Genomic DNA, 27,345 nt, shown 5'->3' with positions numbered 1-27,345 from the left:
TCTTCATAGCTGAAAGGAGCTTGGGCTAGCTACGCCTTACTTACCTGTGTGTCCTCAGCGTAGCATGGGATTGTTTTGGTAAATGCTCCCAGATGGGCAGAGTAAGCTGAATTCTACTGGACATGTGCAGGTAGGCACTAGTTCCATACCATCCCTTCCAAGGCTACACTGTCCTTACTGTAAACTACACCCCGGGAGAGCTAAACATTCCCAATCTTGATACCATTCTCTCATCCATTATCAAGGATCATTATTGGGATGAAAGATTTACCAACTTTGTCTCCTCATTCAGACTTCCCTGTAACTGTTGTAGAAGATGAAGTTTCAGACCTGAGATGTAGCTCATTGATAGAGTAGTTGCCTAATGTGCACAATGCCCTAGGTTAAATCCTAGCCTTAAGGGGAAACAGGGGAAGAAACCTTAAGAACCCAATTAAATCTGAGGTATAGCATATAACAAAAGGGAGTCTCCATGGTGGCTTATAAGTCCTCTAACCTCCAGTCTCTCCATAGCTCCCTCCATGGACTCCATTAAATATATATTTCCACTAAGGTAAGCATGAGTTCGTGGGGTGGAAAGAATGTGTACATTATTTTTTAAAATTTATCATTCCAAGAAAGAAGCTGGACTTCTAGCTTAGTGTAAACTAACAAAAAAGAAATAATCCTGGGGAAGTGCAGTGAGTCCTGGGCAGGGAATATGAAACTTCCTGGAGGAGGTGTACTTAACCTAGTCTTTCTAGCAATGGGACACAAGAAATGGAGTCTCTGGGAAGCTAACTAACTTCCCTGCTTATCAAAATTCCTTAAAGTCAAGGAATGCGTAATACTACCTTGTCCATCTTCAAAGCCAGTTTCTGACAAGGCCGATGCTGTTATGCTGTGAGCTCCTAGTTATTCTGCTTACTGGGCATTTGAGGGATAATATAGGGACAAAAGCAGAGCATCAGGAGTCAGGGAGGGACTAAGAATTCCCAGGTTAGGACAGGGCATCACAGCACTCATTCCCAGTTGCTTCTTTTAGGTGCAGTGCTGTCAGCCAGTAGTAACAGGGACAGAAATGTGTTCTGACTGTGTGACCTTATGTTCAGAACCCCTCTGGCCAGCTCTTCCTGAGAGTGACATCTTAGCTATCTGAATTGGCTGTTGTCAGTGGCAGGCATTTTTCTAGTGTAGCCAAATCAATGTCAGAGAGATGGTGGACTGACACAGAAACTGGACTCTTGCAAGATCAGAGGTGTTTTGGTCTTTTAGTAGGGCAGTTGATCAGTCTGTAGTCCATTTTCTGTCCCGGCAAGAAGTTTTTATGGTACATGTGATTTCAATGTGAAATAAAGGGCCAAGATTAATAATGTGGGTTAAGACATATCATGTTCCTGATGAATAGAAAATTTAACAGCTTTTAGTTTTGGTCAAACGTATAAGAAGCTTGGGAAGAAGCATGCAGCCCTTTCGGAAATCATTTAAAGCATCTATGTGTAAGCACGCAGTAAATAATGGTCACATGGAATGAGTCAAATTTGCAAATTGTGGGAATTATAAGTGTGATGCATATAATGCAAATTGTGGGAATTATAAGTGTGATGCATATAATGCAAATTGTGGGAATTGTAAGTGTGATGGACATAATGCAAGAGAATCAAGTTCTACAACTGTACAATCAAATACACATACAAGAGCCATGGAGGGCTTCTCCAGTTACCTATGATTCACTTGAAGTCAAAAGGAAAATAACATTCTATTACAACAGAAGGCTAATGAAGAAGGTTATATGATTTTTTAGGTAGACGCAGGAATATTTTTACAAGTGTGACACACATTTGTGATAAACACTCTCAGTAGAAGCAGAATACAGAGAGTTTAGCAATATGATATTTCCACACCGATCAATAAAATTATCTCTAACAGTAAGAATCTGAAAGCCTCTTTATTAAGATCAATAATGAAAACTAGTTCCTCTCACTGTAACTTCTCAGACTTAAGGCAGTAAGTCAAAACAAAACGTAGAAATTTACTAATTAATAAGAAAAGGATAAAATAATCAATTTGGATAAGATTTTACCATCTTGTACTGTCCAAAAATTCATTTATTAAATATATTAAGCAATTACATCAATTTTATAGAAGTCAGTTACCATAACAGAACTTAGTTGGTTTCTTTTCTATGCTAGTGATTATTAACATTTGGAAAAAAATTTTAAATATGTCATAAATTACCTTTCTAGGAAGAAAAAATAACAATCTTTGGTATAAATCTCACAAAGTATACATTAAACTTATTTAAGGACAATTAAATTTTTTTAATAAAAAATGGGTAGAAAGTTATGTCATAATCTTGAATAAGAAGCCTGAATTTGGCCATTTGACCTTTTTTTTTAAAAAAAAAAAAAAGGAATTGTATGGATAATTCAGCAGAAAATTTCTACTTCAGTAATTGACACAATCTGAAAGGTAATTAAAGACTTGGAGTGGAGTTATAAAATGCCACAATAAAGATGTTTTGGTGCTAATAAAAGGCGAGGCAAACAACCATGTGTCAGAGTGGAGGCCCAAGTTAGAGGAAACTCCTCTTTGACAAACAAACCAGGTAAAAGAGATAATTAATTTCTTGAACACTTCAGGACTCAGCAACTGGTTATAGGCACCAGCTTTTGGGATTGTCCTGACTCCAGTTGGTTGGGATCCACATAAAAACCAAGCTGAACAACTCCTACATATGTTCAGGGAGGCCAAGGTCCAGCCTGTGAATGTTCTTTGCTTAGTTTCAGACTGAGAGCCCTGAAGGTTGAGTTGACACTGTTGGTCTTCCAGTCTACTTTGGGACCCATAATCCTTCCTCCTACTCCTCCACAAGAGTCCCTAAGCCCCATCCATTCTTTGGCTATGGGTGTGTTCTTTTGCCCAAGTCAGCTGCTGGGAGGAGCCTCTCAGAGGACAGGCAGGCTAGCCTCCTGTCTGCAAGCATAACAGGGTATCTTTTAGTGAGTGCTGATGCCCCTGGGATATGCCTCCAGCTGGGCTGGTTATTGTTAGCCATTCCCTCAGTTTCATCTGCATCCCATATGCATAGATTTCTTGTAGATAGGATAAGCTTTGGGCTGAATGTTTGTTTTGTGGGTAGGATTGTGTCCCTATCACCACACTGGGGTTCCTGCCTGGCTACAGGAAGTGGCTTCTTCAGGTTTTGTTTCTCTAATGTAGTGAGTCACAGGTAAGATTATCCCCATTGATTTTTGGATGGGTCCCTTATCCTAGGTCTCTGTCTATTCCTGGAGGTTTCCCTACTTCCTTATTCCCACTAGTTACTGATTTCCCTTCATTTTCATGGTCAACTACACATCTCTCCTGTCTCTCCCTACACCTTCTCTTGAACTCTCCCATTCCCCTCTCCATCCCTTCTTCCTCCCAGTTCCCTCCCTCCATCTGCCTCCCATGACTATTTTATTTCCCCTTCTAAGTAATATTTAAGCATCCTTACTTGTGCCTTTTTTTCTTGTTTAGCTTCTTTAGGTCTGTGGAGTGTAGCTTAGGTATTCCAGACCTATCCTATCCATGCTGAGGGAGGAATCTATTTGGTAGAGAGCAACGGTAGCATAGTGAAATCAAAGAGAAGCAGAAAGAATCTCAACTTCCATATCAGTGTAAACTGACAAAGAAGTAATGATCCTGGGAAATTTCGGTGAGTACTGGACAGGGGATATGAAACTTCCTGGAGGAGGTGTTCTTGACATGACCCTTACATCAGTGGGGCACAGGAAATGGAGTCTCTGTGAAGCTAATGATCTTTCCTGCTTATTACAATTCCTTAAACTCAAGGAAAGTAAAACATTAGGTTGTCCATCTCCAAAGCTAGTTGCTGACAAGACCAAGGCTGTTATGCTGTGAGCTCCTAGTTATGCTTACTGGGCATCAGGAGAATATCATGGAGACGAGAGAAGAACACCAGGAGTCAGGGAGGGAATAAGAATTCCCAGGTTAGGGCAGGGCATCCCAGCACTTACTCCCAGTGCTTCTTTTTGGTGCAGTGGCTATCATGGAGAGATATGTGTTCTAGGTATGTGATGTCACGCTCTCAGAAGTTCTCTGATCAGCTCTTCCAAAGAGTGGTCATCCTTAGTTTTCTGAATCAACAGGTGTGGTGGCGGACATTCTTTTAGTGTAACCAAATTACATGTCAGAGGCAGTAGATAAGATAGATAGATAGATAGATAGATAGATAGATAGATAGATAGATAGATAGATCATCACCAGCTCATGGGATTTTGGAGTTTCAGTTGGGTGGTTTCCTCAGTCTGTTGACCATGTTCTTACCCTGAATGGCTTTTTAATACACAGATAATGGCTGAGACTACAAGGCAGGAGATCTGGGCATCTTCAAAGCACCTGAGTGTTTGTGGACAGTGCCGTTTTTCTTCTGGATTCTGAAAACACAGTCTTAAGAGCTCCGAAGTCAAGTTGTACTATGTGCATTTGTTACTAAGCCTAAAGAGGCTATTTCTGTGGTTATCATTAGCCTGTGTAGAGAAGCATGAGAAACTCCGTACTGATTAGATAGATATCCAGCTTGATACAGAGTGGTGGGAGAGCTTAGATCCACAAAGGAGGCTCTTAAGCCTAGTCCAAAGTCTTTGGGTATCACTGGGTTCCAGGCATTGTCTATTTCTGTTTTGGAAAAGAGTTGTCTGTCCACCCTTGGTTCCTTATCACTGTGGAAGCACACTAGTGTGTTACCCCCTTCCAAGACATCAGATAATGAAGGAAATGAAGACCTGACAACTTAGTTCCTGTTGATGACCAGTGACAGAACTGATCTGCGAGTCTGCCAGTGTGTGCCAGACAGTCATCATTGAATGTTCCTTGGATAATAAGTATTCATTGATTGAAAGACATGATGCCAGCCTTAGTCTGCAATGTCAGTCACCTGACCCATTTAAGGTCCTGGGTCCCAAGTTCTAGAAGGCTGTACAGCATGTGCCCAACTCATGTCCCAAAATGTTTCTCAGAGAAGAGGCAGAAGAATCTGGTGCTTGGGCAGGAATGAGATGGGAATTGGATCTTCTTCTTCCAAATGAAAACCTGAGCCTGTGGTCTGAATGACTGAACTCAGGGATTCAGGGATTGAAGTATTGAAGAGAAAGCTCCCAGCATGCATTTGGAAGAACCTAGACTTTTGGAAGCTTTGTGGGTTTCTGGATGCTCTGACTTTGTGGTAACTCTTTTTACTTGCCTGGCATGTGATTTAGTGCTAGAGGCTCCTCATATCATCTCGGGGGCCTGGACCCACTTTGCCCATCTTAATGTTTGTCTGGGATGCCTGAGATCATTACTGTTTCTCCTGCTCCTTGTGCCTTTACTCTGAGACAATATTGCTCCAAGTATTTCTTCTGCATCCCACTGTGCATGTTCTGTTTCTCACTTGTGCAGTCATGTATATACATTTTTTTGGCATGTCCCTCCAGATACTGTGAATCAGGGGTATTTATTGTGTTTTAGCTTGAGAATTTGTCTGTCTCATAGTATCAAAGTGATGATAGTGGTGGGGTCTGGAGGCCCCTCTTTAAGCAGTTCTTGGCTTTTATGTGTACCTTGGAGGCACATTGAAATGCATTGAATAGTTTTTAACGCTATTTTACTTTTCAGTCTTATCTGCATATTCTAAAAATGTCTAGCTCCAGAAATAGTTATGTAACATTTAGAATGCCTGTCATTTAAACAAGCACTGGTACCTGTGGCCAAGCCCTATGGCACAGGCTCCTGGGAACAGAATGGGCTCAACTGTCCATCCAGTCCAACTGAGACTCATACAGCCCAGGTACCCTGCACATGGCACATAACCTCTGCATGACTTGGGCCAGGATAAGACATTCATAATCACCATCATGTCCCAGTATATAGAACCCATAATGTGGTATCCCCTGGCTAGAATCATCCAGAATATAGATTCCCTAGGATCCTTCAATCTGTGTTCATGGGATTTCATCTCCCTGTGACAGCCTCTTCTCAGTTCAAACCTTTCTCTGAGAATATGAGGAGGAAGCATAAACAGGTCATGTAAGACTTGCAGAGCTTGGGGAATGAGAACACTGAAGCATCAGAGAACCTCGAGGATCTGGAGAATGAGACAGGCTTCTGCAGGTACATGTCTGTCAGGGACTCCTGCCATTGTGAAATGACCATTTCTGCCATTCATTGCAGACTGGAGAGTCTATAGCTCAGTTTTGTATCCCTATCTATCAGGTAGCCCCGAGCCTGAAGGATTGAGGCTGGATTTTGTAGAGCTTCTAGTTATGGACAAAGAAGATAGGATATCTACTCCTAGGTTCTCCTGTCCTACCTAGAGGTTATTAACCTCTGACATTTTATGTTTCCTCATTACTTTGGAATATCAAGACAGGTAAAGATTCCTCTTTCTTTGGAGGGACATGGATCTCTGTTGCTTTTAGGAATGGTAGTAGTTTCTTATTCCTTCCTGGACAGACTGTTCTCAGTTTGTTGAAAGTGCAACTGTCATGTTGGTTTTGGGATATTTTGTATTTTTCATGGGTTACTGTCATAGGTAGCCTCATAGGGACCTTGAAGTAGGAGACTCGGGAGGAGGCTGGCAGAGGCTTGTTCTACTTAGCATGTTCTAGAGTACCTTGCACAGCTGGCTTTTGATGGAGCAGTGTCAGCCAAAGAAGGTGAATATGTTGAGGCAGGGAAAAATGTAGGGAGATTGGCCCTGCTGCTGCAGCACTTGGGGGACATTATGGTGATCTTAAAGGACCAAGAAGAAGAGACCAGTGACTTCCAGACCCATCAACCACAGGGAGGACAGGCACCTGGGTAAGGCTAATGTCTGGGACCATTTGCCCTTTTGACTGCCTGGCTGCTCATCCACACACCTCTGCTTTTACCTGTTACCTTTCTAATTCACACTCCTTACCACCCACCACCTCATGTAATGTAATCCTTCATTGCTCTGCCTATTCACAAGTATATGGGGGAGGTACTGTCTTATGAGAAAGTGAATGTTGGCGCGCATATCCTGCTGCTCTGCTTGAAGCTACAGTTCAATGAAGAAGACAGATGATTAACATGTCACATATACATGCACTCACAAGAGGCAGGGTGCTAGCTGAGCCCTGAGCTTTGAGTGAATTCTCAGTTCTGTGACTCATTTGCAAGACAGGTCATAGGACGTAACAGGCAGGGAGCTGTTTTCGAGGAGACCATCCCAGTACAAATGGCAAATGTGTGCTTTTCATGGTCATGGATTTTGGTGGCCTTCTTTCTTCCTGCAACCCAGTGAGGTCTCTGCTCATTGTGCAGTATTTGGTTCACAGGGACAGAAGCCTGAATATCCCTGACAGCGTTGTTTTCTCTGGCTGTTGCTAGGTAGTTCTCTGTTCCTGAAATTTAATGTTTCGAGCTGACTGAATGACAAGGGAGGTGAGAAGGCTTTTGATGAGATAGACAGGAGAGCAGGAGATGTAGGGCTTCAGGGAAACTGTTATCTCATGACCTCAACAGGCTGGCCTTGAAGAGCAGGCACATCACTGCACTACTGATCTGAAGGAATGATAGCAGAGTTCTGAAACCTCTTCTAAAAGAGTTGGTGTGCCCAATAGAAACCCCCATGGTCATGCAGCATGAAGCCTGTAGGTGGTACCGTGCACTGTGCTGTGTGCTTTGGCTAGAGGAGACCATTTGGGAATTTTCTCCTTGGTCCCTACTTTGAGACAGTGTTTTTAGTTCCCAAGAAGCTTGCTAGGAAAGTTTCATACTTGCTTGATTAAGCAGCAGTTCTGGGATCTGCTGTATATGCTTGTACTTGTATGAAGGTCTGGACACTAGGTCTGTGCCCATACAGCTGCAGTAAAAAGATTGCAGATGGGTTGTGGTTTGGGGTTTCTTGGTTTTCCTTGTTTTGGCATTCATTTGTTACAGGGACGTTGTATATTCTTGTTCTAGTTTTTAAAATGTGCTGAGGCTCTTACACCTTTATATTGTCTGAAAAACCTTCTGACTTGCCTGGCTGAGCAGCCAGCTCTGGGCTCCTCTGTATGTGCTTGCTCTGGTATGATGGTCTGGACAAACCATCCACTAAGAACATCTTCTTCTGCTGAACAGTTCGTGGAAAGAAGGGAAGAAATGCTCCAGTGTGTGCAAAAGCAGAAAGAGTTGGCCATTTAGGAAAAGAATTTAGTAGAAAAGCTGCAGCGCCACTTTAGAGTCTTCTAATGAGGTGGTAGCCCAGGCTAGGAGGAGAGGGTCCATCCTCTCGTGACCCTGCATTTGGAATCTCTGTGTTTTATGCACTTCTGCTCACCAAGAAGACTAAGAGCATCTTCCAGGGAAAGAACGCCTCAAGGGTTTGTGCTGGACTAGTCAACAAGAACTTGTGTTCAGGAAACATTATGTTTGCTGCTCTGTGTGTCTGAGGCATTTTCACTCCTTCTGTACGGGATGTCCTTGAACTCACAGATATCTGTCTGCTTTGCCTCCCATGTGATGGGATCTCAAAGTGTACACTTTCCTGGGCTGACCAAAATTACATTTATTTAGGAACATTCCCAATAAAGAGAAGATTCTATTCTTGAGTGTTCTCTGGCGGGTTTACCCATATCTACCCATTCTCTGGATAGAATAGGTTATGGAGTTCCCAGGCCAAACCCAGGCAGATAGAAGCCTCTGCTGCTGAGGTGATCAGATCCCTCCTAGGAGTGCTCTGGAACAGACTGGCATAAATGTAAAATTTTGTATATGGTAACTTTTGTTTTATGATTTGTTTATATTCTTCTTGTTACTTTCTAGGTTCTTTTTTTTAAATCTGTCTCTTATCTCTCTGGGACATCTCACCTCCTCCTATCTCAACCATCACCAACTGTCTTCCCAGTGTGCTACCCACTTCACTTTCTACTGTCTTAGTTTCACTCTTCATAACCCTTTTCCTCTTTGCTTCCTTTCCATTCCCTTTCCTTCCCTTCTCTTCCCTTTTCTTTCCTTCCCTCCCCTCCCTCTTCCTCCCCTCCCCTCCTCGTCCCCTCAACTTTCCTATCTTCCTTCTCTTCCTTCCCTCTCCTCTTCTCTTGTCTCTCTTCTTTTCTTCCATCTCTTGCTCTACACATTCTTCTTTTTTCTTCTCTGATCCTTGTCTTCTGTCTTCTGAAGCCGACTTATGCCTACTTCACAATCCTACTTCTCTCTCCTTCTCCTTAATCCTTGTTCTCTCCTCTCAGCCTCTGCTGGATAATATTCTCTCCTGTACCCAGAAGTCTGTTGTCTTCCTGCCTCCACTGTCACCAAGTGTCCTCTCAGTCTTCCAACCCAAATCACTCTCAACCTTCTCTTCATTTCCTGCTTCAAAACCTTTTCTCTTCTCTATTCCTACTTTCTTTGTGCATCAAGTGTCTTTCTTTTTTTACCGTATTTCTGTCTCCTAGAGCCTACTTCTGCCCACTATTGTGTTCTCTCCAAATCATTTGGCTCACCTGTACTGTCCCTAGAAGCCCCCATTGGCTTTTCTACCCTCTTCTGTTCCCAGAAGTCCAAAAGCCAGCTGGCACTGAAGAGCATGGGGTCATTTAAAGGGCCAGGCACATAACATATAGACACTACATAGAGAGCCAGGAAGTGGGTTTCCAACTATATGTCTAAGGAAATGAGGCTTCTCTTTGGTGCTAGACCAAGTGAGGGGGGCATTGTATTCAGGCAGGCAACTTGGGAAATGCTTCTCCAACATGAAAGGCTGCGTTGCGTTTTGCCTGTTCCTTGTGAGTTAGGTTCATTCTGAGCAGTCAGACTGAGCTAGCCTCGTGACCTTGTCATTGTTTGTATTGTGTCTATTCTGTGATGCTTCAGGAACTAGTTCATCATGAATATAGTGCATATCACTCATGTTACTGACTCCATGAGGACCCTCTTACAAATTGATGCCCCTGGATTGTAGGAGAAAATGCTAGTCATTTTAATAGAACAGAAAATATATACCACATAGCTCAAATCCTGACATGTGCTTTAGCCTGAGAAAATTTCTGTGGGCAACTACTGTATGATTCCTTTTCTCTGGAGATATAATGATTTGAGCTAAAAGTTCAATGTTGACTTTCAAGCACAGTTGAGGGGGTTGAGGTAGCATCCTCACAACTGATATGGCAGGTTCCCACCATGCTGGTCTTCACTGCCTTCCTCTCTCATGTCTGAGTAGCTGCTGTGTAAAATGGAACTGGTCATATCTCAGGAAGACCCTTCTTCAGAAGGAAGGATGTGCTGCCTGCTGAACCTCATCCCCCCCAACCACAGAATCCCTGGGTTTGATTTTCTTCATCATATTCTCTTTTGTTAGTGTGAATAGGCCATACATTTTTGTAGTCAGTGAGACAGCGGGGATGCTTTTGAGTCTGAATCCCTTTGAGAACACTTCTTGAAAACTGAGGTTACTGCTTTGTCTGTAAGTGTCCAAGACCAGCTGCAGTAAGAGTTTGCAGATATTGGTTTTGGTTTGGGTTTTTTGTTTGTTTGTTTGTTTTGGGGTTTTGGTATCCATTTTTTCTTGTGGTTTTCAAATTTTCCTGTGTCTCTTCCATCCTCATATTGACTGTTTTTAATAAGCCAGTTTTAAAGTAATATTTTTTGATCAATAAACATTGATTTCTAACTGTTCATTCTTAAGACCTTCTTTTTAAATCAGGATGTTGTCCCACTACCAAAATCACAGAACTCACATGCAAAAATATTTATCTCTCTGTTATTTCCAGGTACTTGGGTTACAGAGTGACTTCCCAGCCAGCCAGGCCAACACAGAGCAAGTGTGTCTTTTATGTGGATCTTGTGGCTTTCTTTATTGTTACACATTTTATGATGCAATACATAGCATACTGTATGTAATTCTGAATTGTATTTACCTACCTCTAAACTACACTGGTCACTGGAGTCGTGTAGGGAGTGGTGCATAAGATGTGCGGGATAATTGTCATAGGCTGACACGCAGGGACCTGGTGTCCCCTGTGCTCTCCAGGGTTTCAGCATCATGGTCCAGGATCACTTTATATTTTGGAGCAGATGTCTCACCTCTCCTCTGTGACACTGTTGATTAGGCACATGTTATAAAATTTAAAAAAAATTGAGATTATCCTTATTGCAGCTGGGGTAGGATAAAGAATCCTTCTTGATAACAGGACAAAGATCTTTGTCTGAGTAGCGCTGGGGAGGGATAAGCTCCAGAGCAGTTACATGAATGGAGCTGCAGCAGTAACAACATATTTCTGCTGGAAAGCATCCTGTGCAAGCCTGGGACACTGGAGGGATAGATGAAACTGGGCATTTGTACCTTAGAATGATAAGGATGGGTGGAGATTTCTTTTTTCTTTTGGAGGGACATGGATCCCTATTAGAGTTGGGGATGTTAAAAGATGTTTACTTTTTCCACAATTGACTGTTCATGGTCTTCTGAGTGCAGCTGTTGTGGCTGTATTGGGCTTTTTCTCAGGTTATCATAGCAACCTGGAGGGTCATGGCATTCATAGGATCTGAAAGGAGAAACGGCAGGATGACACCCCTGTTTCCAGCAGCCTGTACAACTGGATTATGATTGCGCTGTCTCAGTCAAGGAAGAAGGGGGACATGCTGACACAGAGGGACAAGAAAGCGCAGGGTGATTGGTCCCTACCACAGCAGTACTTTGGGTGCATGAAAGAGATCTGTAAGGAGCAAGATGAAGAGACCAGTAACCTCCACATCTACCAACATCAGGTAAGGTTGGCAGCCGGGTCAGACTGGTGGCTAACACCATTCGCCCTTTGATTTCTCTCTCCACTCATCCATATATCTGTGCTTTCAACAACCACCTTCCCAATCCACGATTTTTTTCCAACCATATAATATAATTGTCTATTTATTTGCCTACATACAATGATTCTGGAAAGCTAACGTCCCCGAAGCCCAACTGATAAAACAGTGAAATATTTGAAAGTTTGCACATATGCTCTGCTTGAAGCTGCAGTCAAGTGAGGGAGACTGGAGAATAACATGTCACACGTGTACATATTCTGATGATAGGTAGGATAAAATTCACAGAGCTTCGAGGGTGCTCTGCATTCCGCGACTCATTTGCATGGCAGGGTTTGTTACTCATGGGGAGCACCTTGCAAGCAGAAGAGCTCACTGTCAGTGCTAAATTACTGCTTCTCGTGGGCATCGGTCTTGGTTAGCACACGGCTTTCTTCTTTCTTCCTTCATCACAATATGGTCTCTTCCCTTTACCCAGCTCTTGGTTGACACAGACAGAACCCCGAGTCATAGTTTCTCAGCCCTATTTACTGTGAGTGATGCTAGAGGGTTCTCCATTCCTGGAGCTCATGTTCTAGAGCTAACTAGGTGACCACCGATATGGGAAGAACCTTGGTAGGCTGGGTAAAAAGCTGAAGGTCTTGGGGGCATTGGGGGAAAAATTCTCCAACCATCTCAATACAGTCTGCCCAGGCAAAGCACATTTCCCGTAGCAGTTTTGTTTTGAAATGATGGACAGTAGAGTTCTGAACCTCTCCTCAGAATACTGCTGTGCTTTAGTTTACACTCCCGTGCTGCTCATCAAGCACGAACTCCATGGGCAGTGTGGTGCAAAATGTATGTGTGCATTGGCCAGAAGAGAATATTAGTTTCCTTTCTTGTCAATCTCTATCTCGAAACAGGGTTTCGTGCCTCCCAAAAAGCTAGGTGGAGAAGTTACTGACATTCTTTTTACATGCTTGCTCTGTGTTAGCCTATGTACGATCCTCTACTAAGATCTCCGTCTTCTAATGTACAGGAACTGGGAAGACTGCAGAACGTGCTCTAGCACTTGCTGAATTAGAAGGAGCTGAACATCAAGGAGAAGGGGTTAGCAGAAAAGATGCAGCATCAATTTGATATCCTCCAGCTGAGGTAGGAGTCCAGGCTGGGACAAGATAGTACAGGCAACTGGGTTCCTTGTACCTGGGATCTCTGTCTTTTTTTTTTAAAATTGGATATTCTCTGTATTTACATTTTAAATGTTATCTTCTTTCCCTCCATTCCCATCCCCCTCTCCCTTACTTGCTTCTATGAAGGTGTTCCCTCTCCCAACCACCCTCTCCACCTCAGTACCTCTGCATTCCCCTACATTAGGAAAACATGCCTTCACTGGACGAAAGGTCTCTTCTCCCTTTTTGATGCCAGACAATGCTATCCTCTGCTACGTATACAGCTGGAGCCATGGGTCTCTCCATGTGTGCTCATTGGTTGGTGTTTTAGTCCCTGGGAGTTCTGGAGGGTTTGGTTGGTTGATAATGTTCTTCCCATGGGAGCTCCTTTAGTCCTTTCTTTAGCTCTTTCATTGGGGTCCCCGTGTTCAGTCTGATGGTTAGCTGCAAGCATCCTCAACTGTATCTGTATGACTCCGGCACAGCATCTGAGGAAGCAGCCATATCTGGCTCCTGCCAGTAAGCACTTCTTGGCATCAGCAACAGTGCTTGGGTAGGATCCCTGTCTTTTATAGGCTTCTGATCATCAGAAAGGAAAAGAGTCATTGCCAGGCAAAGAGTACCTTAGTGTTGTGCTGGTTTAGTCACCAAGGCTTCTGCCCAGGAAACCGTGAGCTCCCTGTGTCTGTAGGTAGCTGTTCAGTGTGACATCACAGTATGCTCAGGGAGACAATGAAGGCACATTGGAGTCATTGTTTCTCAGAGCTGAACTTAGTTTATCCAGGGCAAAGTTGCTAACATTTAGTAACATTTACTTTTTTTTTAAACTCTTTGTGAGCCTAAAGTTATCCCCCTCTGGTAATTAACTACTGCTGTTCAGCAGCTGCATGTTAAAAAAAATTGCTTATTTTCCAGCTTCTTATTTTCTGTCTAGAGTGTCCATTGATGGCCCAGTAGAAAGCTCAGAACTTGTTAACACATTATGAGAAATTGAGAATAAAAAAGAAGAGAAACTAAGATTGAAAGAAGTAAAAAATACAGAATTGACCCATCATCTGATAGACGGCTAATACCCAATATATACAATGAACTCAAGAAATTAGACTTCAGAGAATCAAATACCCCTATTTAAAAATGGGGGTCAGAAATAAAGAATTCTCAACTGAAGAATATCAAATGGCTAAAAAAAACTAAGAAATTGTTCAACATCCTTAGTTATCAGAAAAATACATATCAAAATAACCTTGAGATTCCACCTCATACCAGTCAGAATGGCTAAGATCAAAAACTCAGGTGACAGCAGATGATGGTGAAAATGTGGAGAAAGAGAAATATTCCCCTGTTGTTGGTGGGATTGCAAGCTGTTGCAACCACTCTAGAAATCAATTTGGCGGTTCCTCAGAAAATCGGTCATAGTACAACCTGAGGACCCAGCTATACCACTCCTGGGCATATACCCAAAAGATGCTCCAACATATAACAAGGACACATGCTCCACTATGTTCATAGCAGCCTTATTTATAATAGCCAGAAGCTGGGAAGCACCCTGATGTTCTTCAACAGAGGAATGGATACAGAAAATGTGGTACATTTGCACAGTGGAGTACTAATGAATGGAACTAAGAAATATCATCCTGAGTGTGGCAACCCAGTCACAAAAGAACACACATGGTATGCAATCACTGATAAGTGGATAAAAAGCTCAAAAGATTGGATTACCAAAAATACAATCCACAGACCACATGAAGATCAAGAAGTTGGAAGACCAAAGAGGAGATGCTTCAGTTCTTTTAAAAGGGGGAACAAAACAGCAATAGGAGGAAATACAGAGACAAAGTTTGGAGCAGAGATTGAAGGATAGGCCACCCAGTGACTGTGGGGATCCATCCCATATACTGTCACCAAACCCAGACAATATTGTGGATGCCAAGAAGTACATGCTGACAGGTCCCTGATATAGCTGTCTCCTGAGAGGCTGTGCCAGTGTTTGAGACATACAAAGTCAGAGGCTCTCAATCAACCATTGGACTGAGAATTGGAGGAGTTAGAAAAAGGACTAAAGGAGCTGATGGGGTTTGCAACCCCACAGAAAGAACAATACCAACCAACCAAATCTCCCAGAGTTCTCAAAGACTAAACCACCAACAAAAGAGTACACATAGAGGGACCCATGGTTCCAGTAACATATGTTGCAGAAGATGGCCTTATCAGGCATCAAGGAGAGCAGAGGTACTTGCCCCTCTGAAGGCTCAATTCCCAAGTGCAGAGGAATGCCAGGGCAGGGAGATGGGAGGGAGTGGGTGGGTGGAGAACACTCTCTTAGAGGCAGAGGTAGTGGAGATGGGATAGGGGCATTCCAGAGGGGCAACCGGAAAAGGGGCTAACATTTGAAATGTAAGGAAAGAAAATAACCAATAAAAAAGAAAATAAATAAAATATAAAAACCCACAGATTTATGAAAGATTATGTTTAATATGGGCAAGGTAAATGAAATTTATAATGGCACAATATAGCCAAAGTGAGCTGAAGGGATTGAGAAAAATCATCAGAAATGAGTGTTGAACTAGACACGAGCAACATGTGCAGGTCACAAAACAAGAAATTTCGTCCACTCTGTTTGCTGACAGGAGCATGAAAGAGGACTGTTCGTCATTGCATGAGATTAAACCATTTCCAAGGCCACCCAGAACAAACTGGAAGCAACATTACTTTTCTTATAAGATTTATATATTTATTTTATGCATATTAGTACACTGTACTGACCCCATTACATATTGTTGTGAGCCACCATGTGGTTACTGGGAATTGAACTTAGAACCTTTGGAAGAATAGGCAGTGCTCTTAACCGCTGAGCCATCTCTCCAGCCCTACAACATTACTTTCATATTTCACAGGAATGCTTGCTAGTGACAAACTCACACCTCAGAAAGTTCCTTTGTCTCCCTAATCAAGTGCATCTAATCCGTGCTTGCTTAACTGAGAGAAAAGTGCATGGCACAGACATGACCCGTACCCTCGATGGGATTATAGGCTGAAGATGGCAAATTGGGCTTTGGCGAGCCTGGAGCATAGTCAATGCAGCGAATGGTGAAGAATGGGTCTTCTGCAAGCCTCACTGCCACCAGACAGAGCAGTCTGTAGTCATCACTGACCTGAGCCGAATTCAACTTGGTGACCCAAAGGCTCCACTGTCTGGGCGTTATTTTCAATCTCTTGGTGATCCAATCTCCACGAGTTTCATTTTTCATTTTTACTGTGCATTCATCAGCCACCATAGGAAAAGCCTACAATTCAGACACACTAAAAATAGCATTCTTGCCTCCTGAAAGCCAGACTCAGATTTATGAGTTTTAAAATTTGGTTCTTCGTCTTAAAGTTCAACAATCTATAAGTATGGCGCAAAGTAATACCTACCTGGTCTTTAGAGCATGAAACACCATCGCCTAATGCAGCAAGCCACCAGGCCTTGAGGATCCATTGCATCAGGGAGAGACTGCGTATTCCTTTGCTTGACAGGTTGACGTGTCTGCCTGTGTTTTCCACTTATACAGCAGAATCACTAAAGCTCTGAGGGACTTGATGGCCTCAATAAAGAGCATCTATTTCCGTAGAACCTATCACTATACATAATTTAACCAGTGTACCCCCACCTACAAAGCCTATAAAAAAGAATGAATTATTCTTTCATACTTAAATCATAGACCATTGTGAGGCTGAGCCAACAAGGAAAGTCCAGGTTTAAAATAAGGGCAGATAATGTCCTATATTAAATATTCAATATTAAGTGAAAAGCTGGTTACAAAAAGTATAATCCATTTTTCTATTTTAAACTTGTGTGTGTAGTATAGTCATCTCATTGAAAAGTTCAGTGACAAATAGGCAGTCAACATGATAATCATGGGGGTGACTTGTAGAAGACAAACCATTCATATTTCCTGACATTTTTGCACAATTTAGTCTTAAAAAATAAAAGTATTTCTATGTAGGAAGTACACACACATACACATGCATACTTACATACACACAACACAACACACACACATACATACACCGATGCAAATCAAGCTGGTTTTTATTTTTCCATCTAACTATGGACATATCAAGACTAAAGTTGAATGACCTTGGAATACTCTTAAAGACTGACATCATTCAGGACAACAAGACAACTGATCGAGGCCAGAGTAAGAGAGAACTAACCTATTCATGTGATACATGCCCAGCAGTTCACATGACTGTGTCCTGGGGCAGATGATACTGAAAAATATTACCTACACATTAGAATGTAGCCACAGAAGTCTTACTTCTAGATGTACACAGAATTTTACTCTAGAAATGAGCAGGAGGAGTGTTCATTAGCCAGAAGTGGAACTTCAGTCATCTCTGAAGTAAGAATTGTTAAGGTGTTGTGATGGTTTGCATATGCTCAGCCAAAAGAGTGGCACTATTTGAAGGTGTAGCCATGTTGGAGAAAGTGTGTCACTGTGGGGGTGGGCTTCTGGACCTTCCTCTTAGCTGCCTGAAGATGCCCAGTCTGTTCCTGGCTTCCTTCAGAGGAAGATGTAGAGCCCTCAGCTCTGCCTGCACCATGCCTGCCTAACACTGCCATGCTCTCACCTTGATGATAATGGACTGAACCTCTGAACCTGTAAGCCAGCCCCAATTAAATGTTGTCATTTATTATTTTTTTAAAGAATTCAAGGCAAACTGGTATATAGCCTAAAACAAAAGAAGTTTCTATAATGGCTAGTAAGTCAGTCTCACCTGCAGTCTCCCACAGCCCCCTCACAAATTCTTTTTGTTGTGTATTTTCACTAGGGGCAGTATTCAACTTAGGGTGGAAAGAATTTGCATATGTTCAGTAAATTATAGATAGATAGGTAGGTAACGTGGTAGGTAGGTAGGTAGATAGAAAGATAGGTAGATAGATGACATAGATCCATTTAGGGAGGAGAGAGACAGAGAGAGAGAGACAGAGAGAGAGACAGAGAGACACAGAGAGAGACAGAGAGACACAGAGAGAGAGAGAGAGAGAGGGAGGGAGGGAGGGAGGGAGAGAGAGAAGGAGGAGGAGGAGGAAGGGAGAGAGAGGGAGGAAGGGATAGAGAGAGAAAGAGAGAATATAGATTGCTATAGATTAAGATGCAGATATAGATATATTTTATAAAGAAGAAAAATATAGACAAAGAGCTTATGAATTTCCTTGATTGATATGATTAGACAAGGGGAAAGCTCAGCAGGAAATGGTACTTGCTGCCATATTGAGAAACCTAAGTTCCTTCCTTGTGACTCACATGTCAGAGAGAATGAAACATCCACAAATATTCTCTAGTCTTCACATGTGTGTGCATGTGCATGCAAGAGCCTACCATAATGTTTAAAAATTTTGACATGGAATACCATGGGGAAACAGCCATTGAGGACCTCTGCTGACTTTTATTACTAATGTCTCAAAGCATCTTGTGAGAAAGACTAAAATAGTGGGGAACCTCAGCAACACCCGAAACCTAGAAAAGCTTCTGCTCTCAGTGAGGCTGCTGTGCGCATCACCACTGTGGAGATCAGCAAGAGCTCCTGGTATGTTTTTAAATTTTTGTATTACATAATCTCTGTATTTACATTTGAAATGTTATGCCCTTCCCCCACCCCGCTCCCATCCCCCATACCTCTCTACTTGTCTTCACGAAGGTGCACTAGCTCCCAATTACCCTCTCCACCTCAGTGCCTTGTCATTCCCCTACATTGGGAAAATGTGTCCTCTCTGGACCAAAGGCCTCTTCTCGAATTGATGCCAGACACTGCTATTCTCTGCTGCATATGCAACTGGAGCCATGGGCCTCTCAATGCATGCTCAATAGTTGGTGTTCTAGTCCATGGGAGCTGTGGAGGATTTGGCTGGTTGACAATGTTTTTCTTCCCATGAGGCCTCAACCCCCTTCAGCTCCTTAATCCCCCCCAGCATCCCCACTGGGGTCCCCATGCTCTGCTTGATGGTTAGCTGCAAGCATGCTCAGCTGTATGACTCTGGTAGAGCGCCTGATGAGGCACCCCTATCTGGTTCCTGACAGCAAGCACCTCCCAGTATCAGTTATAATGCTTGGGCCCTGTGGCTGCACATGGGGTGGATCCCTAAGTGAGGCAGCCCCTGATTGATTCCCTCTTCAATCCCTGCTCTTCCATTTGATCCTGTACCTCCTCCTGTAGGTGTTTTGTTCTCCCTTCTAAGAAGGACTGAGGCTTCCACATTTTGGCCTACCTTCTTTTTGAGTGTCATGATGTCTCAGAATTGTTTCTTGGGTATTCAGAGTTTTCTGGGGCTAGTATCCAATTATCAATAACTGCATATCATCTGTGTTCTTTAGTGACTGGGTTACCTCACTCAAGATAATATTCTCTAGTTCCATCCATTTGCCTAGGAATTTCTTAAAGACATTGTTTCCAATAGCTGAGTAGTACTCCATTGTGTAAATATACCACAATTTATGTATACATTCCTCTGTTGAAGGACATCTGGGTTCTTTCCAGCTTCCAGCTATTATAAATAAGACTGCTCTAAACATGGTGGAGCATGTGTTCTTGTTAGATGTTGGAGCATCTTTGGAGTATATGCCCAGGAGTGGAATAACTGGGTCTTCAGGTAGTACTATGTCCAATTTTCTGAGGAACTGCCAGACTGATTTCCAGAGTGGTTGTACCAGCTTACAATCCCACCAACAGTGGAGGAATGTTCCTCTTTCTCCGCATCCTTACCAACATCTGCTGTCACCTGAGTTTTTGATCTTAGCCATTCTGACTGGTATGAGGTGGAATCTCAGGGTTATTTTGATTTGCATTTTCCTTAGGTCCTTCTCAGCTATTTGGTATTCCTCAGTTGAGAACTCTTTGTTTAGCTCTGTACCCTATTTTTAAATAGGATTGTTTGATTCTCTGGAGTCTAATTTCTTGAGTTCTTTGTATATATTGGATATTAGACCTCTATCAGATGTGGGATTGGTAAAGATCCTTTCCCAGTCTGTTGGCTGCTGTTTTGTTTTCTTGACAGTGTCCTTAGCCTTACAGAAACTTTGCAGTTTCATGAGTTCTCATTTGTCGATTCTTGATCTTAGAGCATAGGCCGTTGGTGTTCTGTTCAGGAAATTTTCCCTGTGACTATGTGTTCTAAGCTTTTTTCTACTTTCTCTTCTAATAGTTTCAGTGTACCTGGTTCTTTGTGGAGATCTTTGATCCACATAGACTTGAACTTTGTACAAGGAGATAAGAAAAGATGGATTTGCTTTCTTCTGCATGCCGAGTGCCAGTTGAACCAACATCATTTGTTGAAGAGGCTGTCCTTTTTCCATTGAATGTTTTTAGCTCCTTTGTCAAAGATCAAGTGAGCATATGTGTGAGAGTTCATTTCTGGGTCTTCAATTCTGTTCCATTGATCTACCTGCCTATCTCTGTACCAATACCAGGCAATTTTTTTTTATCACAATTGCTTTGTAATATAGCTTGAGGTCATGGATGGCGACTCCCGAAGAAATATTTTTGTTGTTGAGAATAGATTTTGCTATCCTAGGTTTTTTTTTTTTTTTTTTGTTATTTCAGATGAATTTGCAAATTGCTCTTTCCAATTCTATGAAGAATTGAGTTGGAATTTTGATAGGGATTACGTTGAATCTGTAGATTGCTTTTGGCAAGATGGTCATTTTTGCAGTATTACTCTATCCAATTCATGAGCATGGGGAATCTTTCCATCTTCTGAGATTTTCTTCAATTTCCTTCTTCAGAGATTTGAAGTTCTTGTCATTCAGATCTTTTACTTTCTTAGGTAGGGTCACATCAAGGTATTTCATATTGTTTGTAACTATTGTGAAGAGTATCTTTTTTCTAATTTCTTTATCAGCATGTTTATCCTTTGAGTAGAGGAAGGCTACTGATTTGTTTGAGTTAATTTTATATCCAGCCACTATGCTAAAGTTGTTTATCAGTTCTAAAAGTTTTCTGGTGGAATTTTTGGGGTCACTTAAGTATACTATCATATAATTGGCAAATATTGATATTTTGACTTTTTCCTTTTCAGTTTGTATTCCTTTGACTTCCTTCTGTTGTCTAATTGCTCTGGCCAGGACTTTCAGTACTATATTGAATAGGTAGGGGGAAGAGTAGGCAGCCTTGTCTAGTCCCTGATTTTAGTGGGATTGCTTCAAGTTTCTCACCATTTAGTTTAATGTTGGCTACTGGTTTGCTTTATATTCTTTTTACTATGTTTAGGTATGTGCCATGAATTCCTGCTCTTTCCAAGACTTTTAATATGAAGGGTTGTTGAATTTTGTTAAATGGTTTCTCAGCATCTAGTGAGATGATCATGTGGCTTTTTTCTTTGAGTTTGTTTATATGGTGGGTTATGTTGATGGATTTCTGTATATTGAACCATCCCTGCATCCCTGGGTTGAAGCCCACTTGAGCATAGTGAATGTTTATTTTGATGTGGTCTTAGATTTGGTTTGCAAGAATTTTACTGAATATTTTTGCATCAATATTCATGAGGGAAATTGGTCTGAAGTTCTCTTTCTTTGTAGGGTCTTTGTGTGGTTTAGGTATGGCATAATTGTGGCTATGAAGATCGAGTTGGGTAATGTTTCTTCTGTTTCTATTTTGTGGAATAGTTTGGAGAGTATTGGTATTAGGTCTTCTATGAAGGTCTGATAGAATTATGCACTGAACCCATCTGGTCCTGGGCTTTTTTTCTTTCTTTTTTTGTTGTGGGGGGGGAACTTTTGACTGCTTCTATTTGTTTAGGTATTATGGGACTGTTCATCTGATTCTCATTTAACTTTGATATCTGGTATCTATCTGTCTAGACACTTGTCCATTTCCTGTAGATTTTCCAGTTTTGTTGAGTATAGGCTTTTGTAGTAGGGTTGATGATTTCTTAAATTTCCTCAGTTTCAGTTGTTATGTCTCCTCTTTCATTTCTGATTTTGTTAATTTGGACACTCTCTCTGTGGCCTCTAGTTAGTCTGGCTATGGGCTTATCAATCAAGTTGACTTTCTCAAAGAACCAGCCTCTGGTTTTGTTGGTTTTTTTTTTTTTTTTTTTTTTTTTGTATAGTTCATTTTGTTTCTACTTGATCAATTTCTGCTCTCAGTCTGATTATTCCCTGCCATCTACTTCTCTTTGGTGTATCTGCTTATTTTTGTTCTAGAGCTTTCAGCTGTGCTGTCAAGCTGCTAGTGTATCCTCTTTCCAGTTTCTTTTAGGAGACACTCAGAGCTATGAGTTTTCCTCTTAATACTGCTTTCATTGCGTCCCATAGGTTTGGGTACGTTGTGCTTTCATTTTCATTAAAGTCTAGAAAAAAATCCTTAATTTTTTTCTTTATTTCTATCTTGACCATGTTATCATTGAGTAGCACATTGTTTAGTTTCCATGTGTATGTGGGCTTTTTGTTGTCTTTGTTATTAAAGACCATCCTTAGTCCATGGTGATCTGATAGGATGCATGGGAGAATTTCAATCTTCTTATATCTGTTGAGGCTTGTTTTGTGACTGACTATATGGTCAGTTTTGGAGAATGTACTGTGAAGTGCTGAGAAGAAGGCATATTTTTTTGGTTTAAGGTGAAATGTTCTGTAGATGTCTGTTAATTCCAATTGTTTCATAACCTCTGCTAATTTTCATTTATCTCTGTTCAGTTTCTGCTTTCATAATCTGCCCATTGATGAGAGTGGGGTGTTGAAGTCTCCCACTATTATTGTGTGTGGTGCAATATATGCTTTGAGCTTTAGTAAGGTTTCTTTTATAAATGTGGGTGCTCTTTTATTTGGAGAAAAGATGTTCAGGATTGAGAGTTCATCTTGATAGATTTTTCCTGTGATGAGTAAAAAGTGTCCTTCCTTATTTTTGGTAACTTTTGGTTGGAAATCTACTTTATTCCATATTAAAATGGCTACTTCAGCTTGTTTCTTGGAACCATTTGCTTGGAAGTTTTTTTCCCCAGGCTTTTACTCTGAGGTAGTGTTTGTCATTGTTTCTAAAATGAGTTTCCTGTATGCAGCAAAATGCTGGATTCTGTTTTCATATCCAGTCTGATAGTCTATGTATTTTTAATGGGGAATTGAGTCCATTGATGTTAAGAGATATTAAGGAATAGTGATTGTTGTTTCCTGTTATTTTTTTAAATTAAACAACTTTATTTTTAAAAAACAAAGATAAATGTACAGATTTTAACAGCATTTTTGCATAAAACTATATGAATATATAGTTGTCAGTACTTGATTTATTAAAGGTTTGCCAGTATGCATTTAAACTTACTAGTTATAATTAGCATAAATTACATATAAAACAAAATATAACATGAAAATAGTCAAAGTTTTCTTGATGTGTAAATATTAAACAATGATTTTTAAATATATGGATTGTCACAAGGCTAAATTCTTAGCTCTTGAATTATTAATGGTTTAAGGTCTAGGTATGGCCACTGCGTCCCCGGCGCTCGCTGCAGGAACATGGCGGGGTAGGTGGCCGACAGCGACGCCGTGGTGAAACTTGATGATGGGCACTTAAACAACTCCCTGGGTTCTCCAGTTCAAGCTGATGTGTTCTTCCCACGACTGATAGTTCCATTTTGTGGGCACATTAAAGGTGGCATGAGACCAGGCAAGAAGGTATTAGTGATGGGCATCGTAGATCTCAACCCGGAAAGCTTCGCCATCAGCTTGACCTGTGGTGACTCTGAAGATCCTCCTGCTGATGTGGCAATCGAACTCAAAGCTGTGTTCACAGACCGGCAGCTCCTCAGAAACTCTTGTATATCGGGAAAGAGGCGAAGAGCAGTCGGCAATCCCTTACTTCCTGTTCATCCCAGACCAACCGTTCAGGGTGGAGATTCTTTGCGAGCACCCACGTTTCAGAGTGTTTGTGGATGGACACCAACTTTTTGATTTTTACCACCGTATTCAAACATTATCTGCAATTGACACCATAAAGATCAATGGGAACCTCCAGATCACCAAACTTGGCTGATGTCTGAAGCACTTCTATTGCAAATATGATCGATCAGGTGCCACATCTACAGGACTGTCTGAAAGAAGTGTCCTAGCCAGATCTGGAGACTCAAAAAGATAACAAAAACAAAGGCAGACTTCACCATCTCTGTCTGTGCAGCTGAAGTTCAGGATGACAACTTCATCTGTGTTTTGCCCAGAAGAAGAAAGCTCACAAGAAAAATACTGAGCCACTATTATGCCCAGAACAAAGTAATAATACATCTGTGCTGGATTTTATTCAGACTAAACTAAAATGGACTTGTGATGGTTTGTGATTTGGTAGCAATTACTTATCATTGCAAAGCAAGGTGATACTTAGAAGCAAACATGCTAAAGACCTTACAAACAACAACGGTACATCAACGCCAATTCGTTTCTGCACTGAAGTGGAATTGCTTAGCACCACCGACATTTTGGTCAGGGTATTTACATAGAATGTAGATTGTGCGGGGTTCGCTTTTTATGTTTTCCTGGGGGTCGTTTTTTTTTTTTTGTTTTTTTTTTTTGTTGTTGTTGTTGTTTTGTTTCTTAGCACAGCATCATGTTACCTTGGATTTTTAAGCGTTCTCAATTAATTTATTTATATTTAGTATCTGTATTAATGTATTAGAGAATGAGCAATGTCTACAAATTATTAACTTAGGTCTGAGGGGGAAATTATGTATTTCAAGCATAAAATAAGTGGATTTTTACCTTGAAGAATTTGAGCATATTCTCCTTACCCCTCAAGTTTGGCTTCTTAATATAAATTGCTATAAATGCTTTTGGGGAAATTTTTGCAACACTTTGATAAAACTCTAAAGTTCTTGTTGATGATGTGAACTTTTGTTTGCATTGCTTTTCCTCCTTCATGTGAAGTAGCACAGTATTGGCTTCCTTACTTAGATTTACATAATAGCTCATTAAGTTGATATTAAACTAATGAAAAGCATATAAGAGGTGATTGCATAGACAGCTTTTAAAATAACTATATATCAGTTTTTAATAGTATGCTATGAAAATGATTCCAGAATGCAGTGTAAAGCAGAAGCAAGTTGCCCCAAACTACTTACTGAGAAATAATTTATATCAACCTAGGCTGTTAGCTCATTGTATAATTTTTCTTCTGAGACCCTCCCTAAGGATCCCTAAGCAATGCCTTTGGAGCTCTGAGTAGACAATGCTGCCTCTCTGATAAGATAGGATCCAGTTAGGTCATCTGAAAGATTAAGTCCCAGGATTTCAGGTTTTTAGTGCAGCCAATAGTGATCATGCTTCCAGGAAAACTATTTCCCTGCACTTGCAGAACTACCAATAGGGTGCAGATTATCAATGTATCTGCAAGGCTAGGGATGCTTGTAGTTTCATACACTGCTTTGGTCCTAGAGAGAAGGGCCTTTGGCATTGCTTTGGACAGGTAGTGGGAGAAGAAAGGGATGCTGGGTGGGGTATATTTATATATAATTTAGGTTTTGTTTGTACAGTGTATGTGTCTTATTAGGGCATCTCCTTGTCCTGCTTCACTTTTAAGGATTTTTATACAACATGCAGAGGCACTGAAGTGGCCATGTCATCTTCATGTGTCAAGAATGTAGACAGTGTTTCAAAACCAAAGTCTAAGATAAACAAAGCAAACTAAAATAAGGAATTTTTATAGATGATATATTTGGATTCTTCTAACTTTGAAACTGTTTAGCACAGTTCCATGGTGTTATATACAAAGACTTGTCCACCAGTACCAGCTGCATCTTACAAAGCTTCATGTTCTAGCTGACTTCTCAGCCGCCGTCAGCCATGAGGGCTGTTTCATAGCTCCAGGTATTTTTTTAAGCCCATGAGCAATTTCTCATGGGTTGAAAAGCCACTTCAGAGGAGTGTTTGTCAAGAGACTTAGAACACATCCTGAAAAACATTTGTAAGGTTTGCATTTGATTCATGCAGTAAGCATCCTTCCCCCTCGGAGGGCTCTTCTGAGTGGCCAGGCACAGGTAGTTAGTTCAGCAGAAGCTTGGGGCATGGAGAGTGTAAGGGATCAGAAGAGACTTCTTCCTGTCTAACTGCCAATCAATCCCTGAGGCTGCTTGGTATAGAAAGTAGTGTCAGCCTCCTTGGAGCTATCTAAGTTGTGTGATGGGTTGATTTGGGGCTAGTAAGTAAATCCGGGCCACAGCCCACTGTCCAAATGGCTAGCTAGAAAATAGGACAAGCTCACACTCTCCTCAGCCTGAGAGGTGTAACATGGGGGATTCAGGATGGAAAGTGCAGCTTAAAGCTTCCTGGGGAAAGTATTTGCAGACTCGAGGAGTTCTGTCCACTCAGGGCCCTAGTTTTGCAATAACTAAAACCAAGGGATAACAATCAGGCTCTGGAGAAATAAGCAGGCTTTAGACAATCTGCAGTAAAACTGGAGTAAATATGTCTATCAATCAAGTTAACAGAAGAGATTTATACTTCCTGGGCTATCCCAGAGCTGTCTTAAAATTATTATTTTCTTAAATTTTGAAGCCCGGTTTCAAATCTTGCCAACCTTTCTAAAACTCCCTAAGAGATCACTCTTAGAGTTGATGCATTAAATGGCAAATCCGTGTGCATTAAGAGAAAAAAGTATCCAAAACAGGATCAAGCCCTATTACCTTGAGAAAAGAGCTTTGGCATTTTCCGGCATTAATGTAAAGATAATGTTCCTATGATGACATATTTTCAAAGAAACACTTTCTTATTTACTGTGTGGTGTAAAGTGTTGTTAAATGTGTTGTTACATTATGTCACTGCTGAAAGTTATTTGCACTATAATAAAGGAATTTTCTATGAAAAAAAAAAAAGGTCTAGGTATACCACACTCAGAGAGGGTGCTGTGCACTTATTTTTTTTCTAAGAAGGACTAAGTTTCCACATTTCTGCCTTCCTTGTTTCTGAACTTCATATGGTCTGAGAATTGTTTCTTAGGCATTCGGAGCTTTCTGGGGCTAGTATCCAATTATCAGTGATTGCATATTATGTCTTTTCTTTTGTGACTAGGTTTCCTCACTCAGGATGATATTCTTTAGTTCCATCCATTTGCCTAGGAATTTTGTAAAGTCATTGTTTCTAATAGCTGAGTAGTACTCCATGGTGCAAATGTACCACAATTTATGTATCCATTTCTCTACTGAAAGGTATCTGGGTTATTTCCAGCCCCTGGCTATTAGAAATTTGGCTGCTATGAACATGATGTTTCCTGTTATTTTTGTTGTTAGAAGTAGAATTATGCAGCCACCAGAAACAATGACTTAACCAAATTCTTAAGAAAATGGCTGCATCTAGAGAAGATCATCCTGAGTGAGATAACCCAGTCACAAAAGAACAGACATAATATGCAGTCACTGATAGTGGGATGCTAACCCCAGAGGCTTGCACTCCCCCAGAAACAACTCACAGAC

At 41.2% G+C, this 27,345-nt stretch overlaps 1 pseudogene across 1 annotated transcript; it reads left to right on the top strand.

Moving 5' to 3' along the window:
- The first annotated feature begins 11,568 nt into the window (after nt 1-11,568).
- LOC308428319 (galectin-related protein-like) lies at nt 11,569-23,924 on the top strand (annotated as a pseudogene). The gene is made up of 2 exons: nt 11,569-11,733; nt 23,420-23,924. The product of its transcript is annotated as a galectin-related protein-like (transcript).
- Nucleotides 23,925-27,345: the final 3,421 nt, after the last annotated feature.

Source organism: Micromys minutus, assembly GCF_963924665.1.
Source record: "Micromys minutus genome assembly, chromosome: 12".
In the NCBI taxonomy this organism is placed as follows: domain Eukaryota; kingdom Metazoa; phylum Chordata; class Mammalia; order Rodentia; family Muridae; genus Micromys; species Micromys minutus.
The sequence above is the reverse complement of the archived record's forward strand: the minus strand, read 5'-3'. Positions and strand labels throughout refer to the sequence as shown.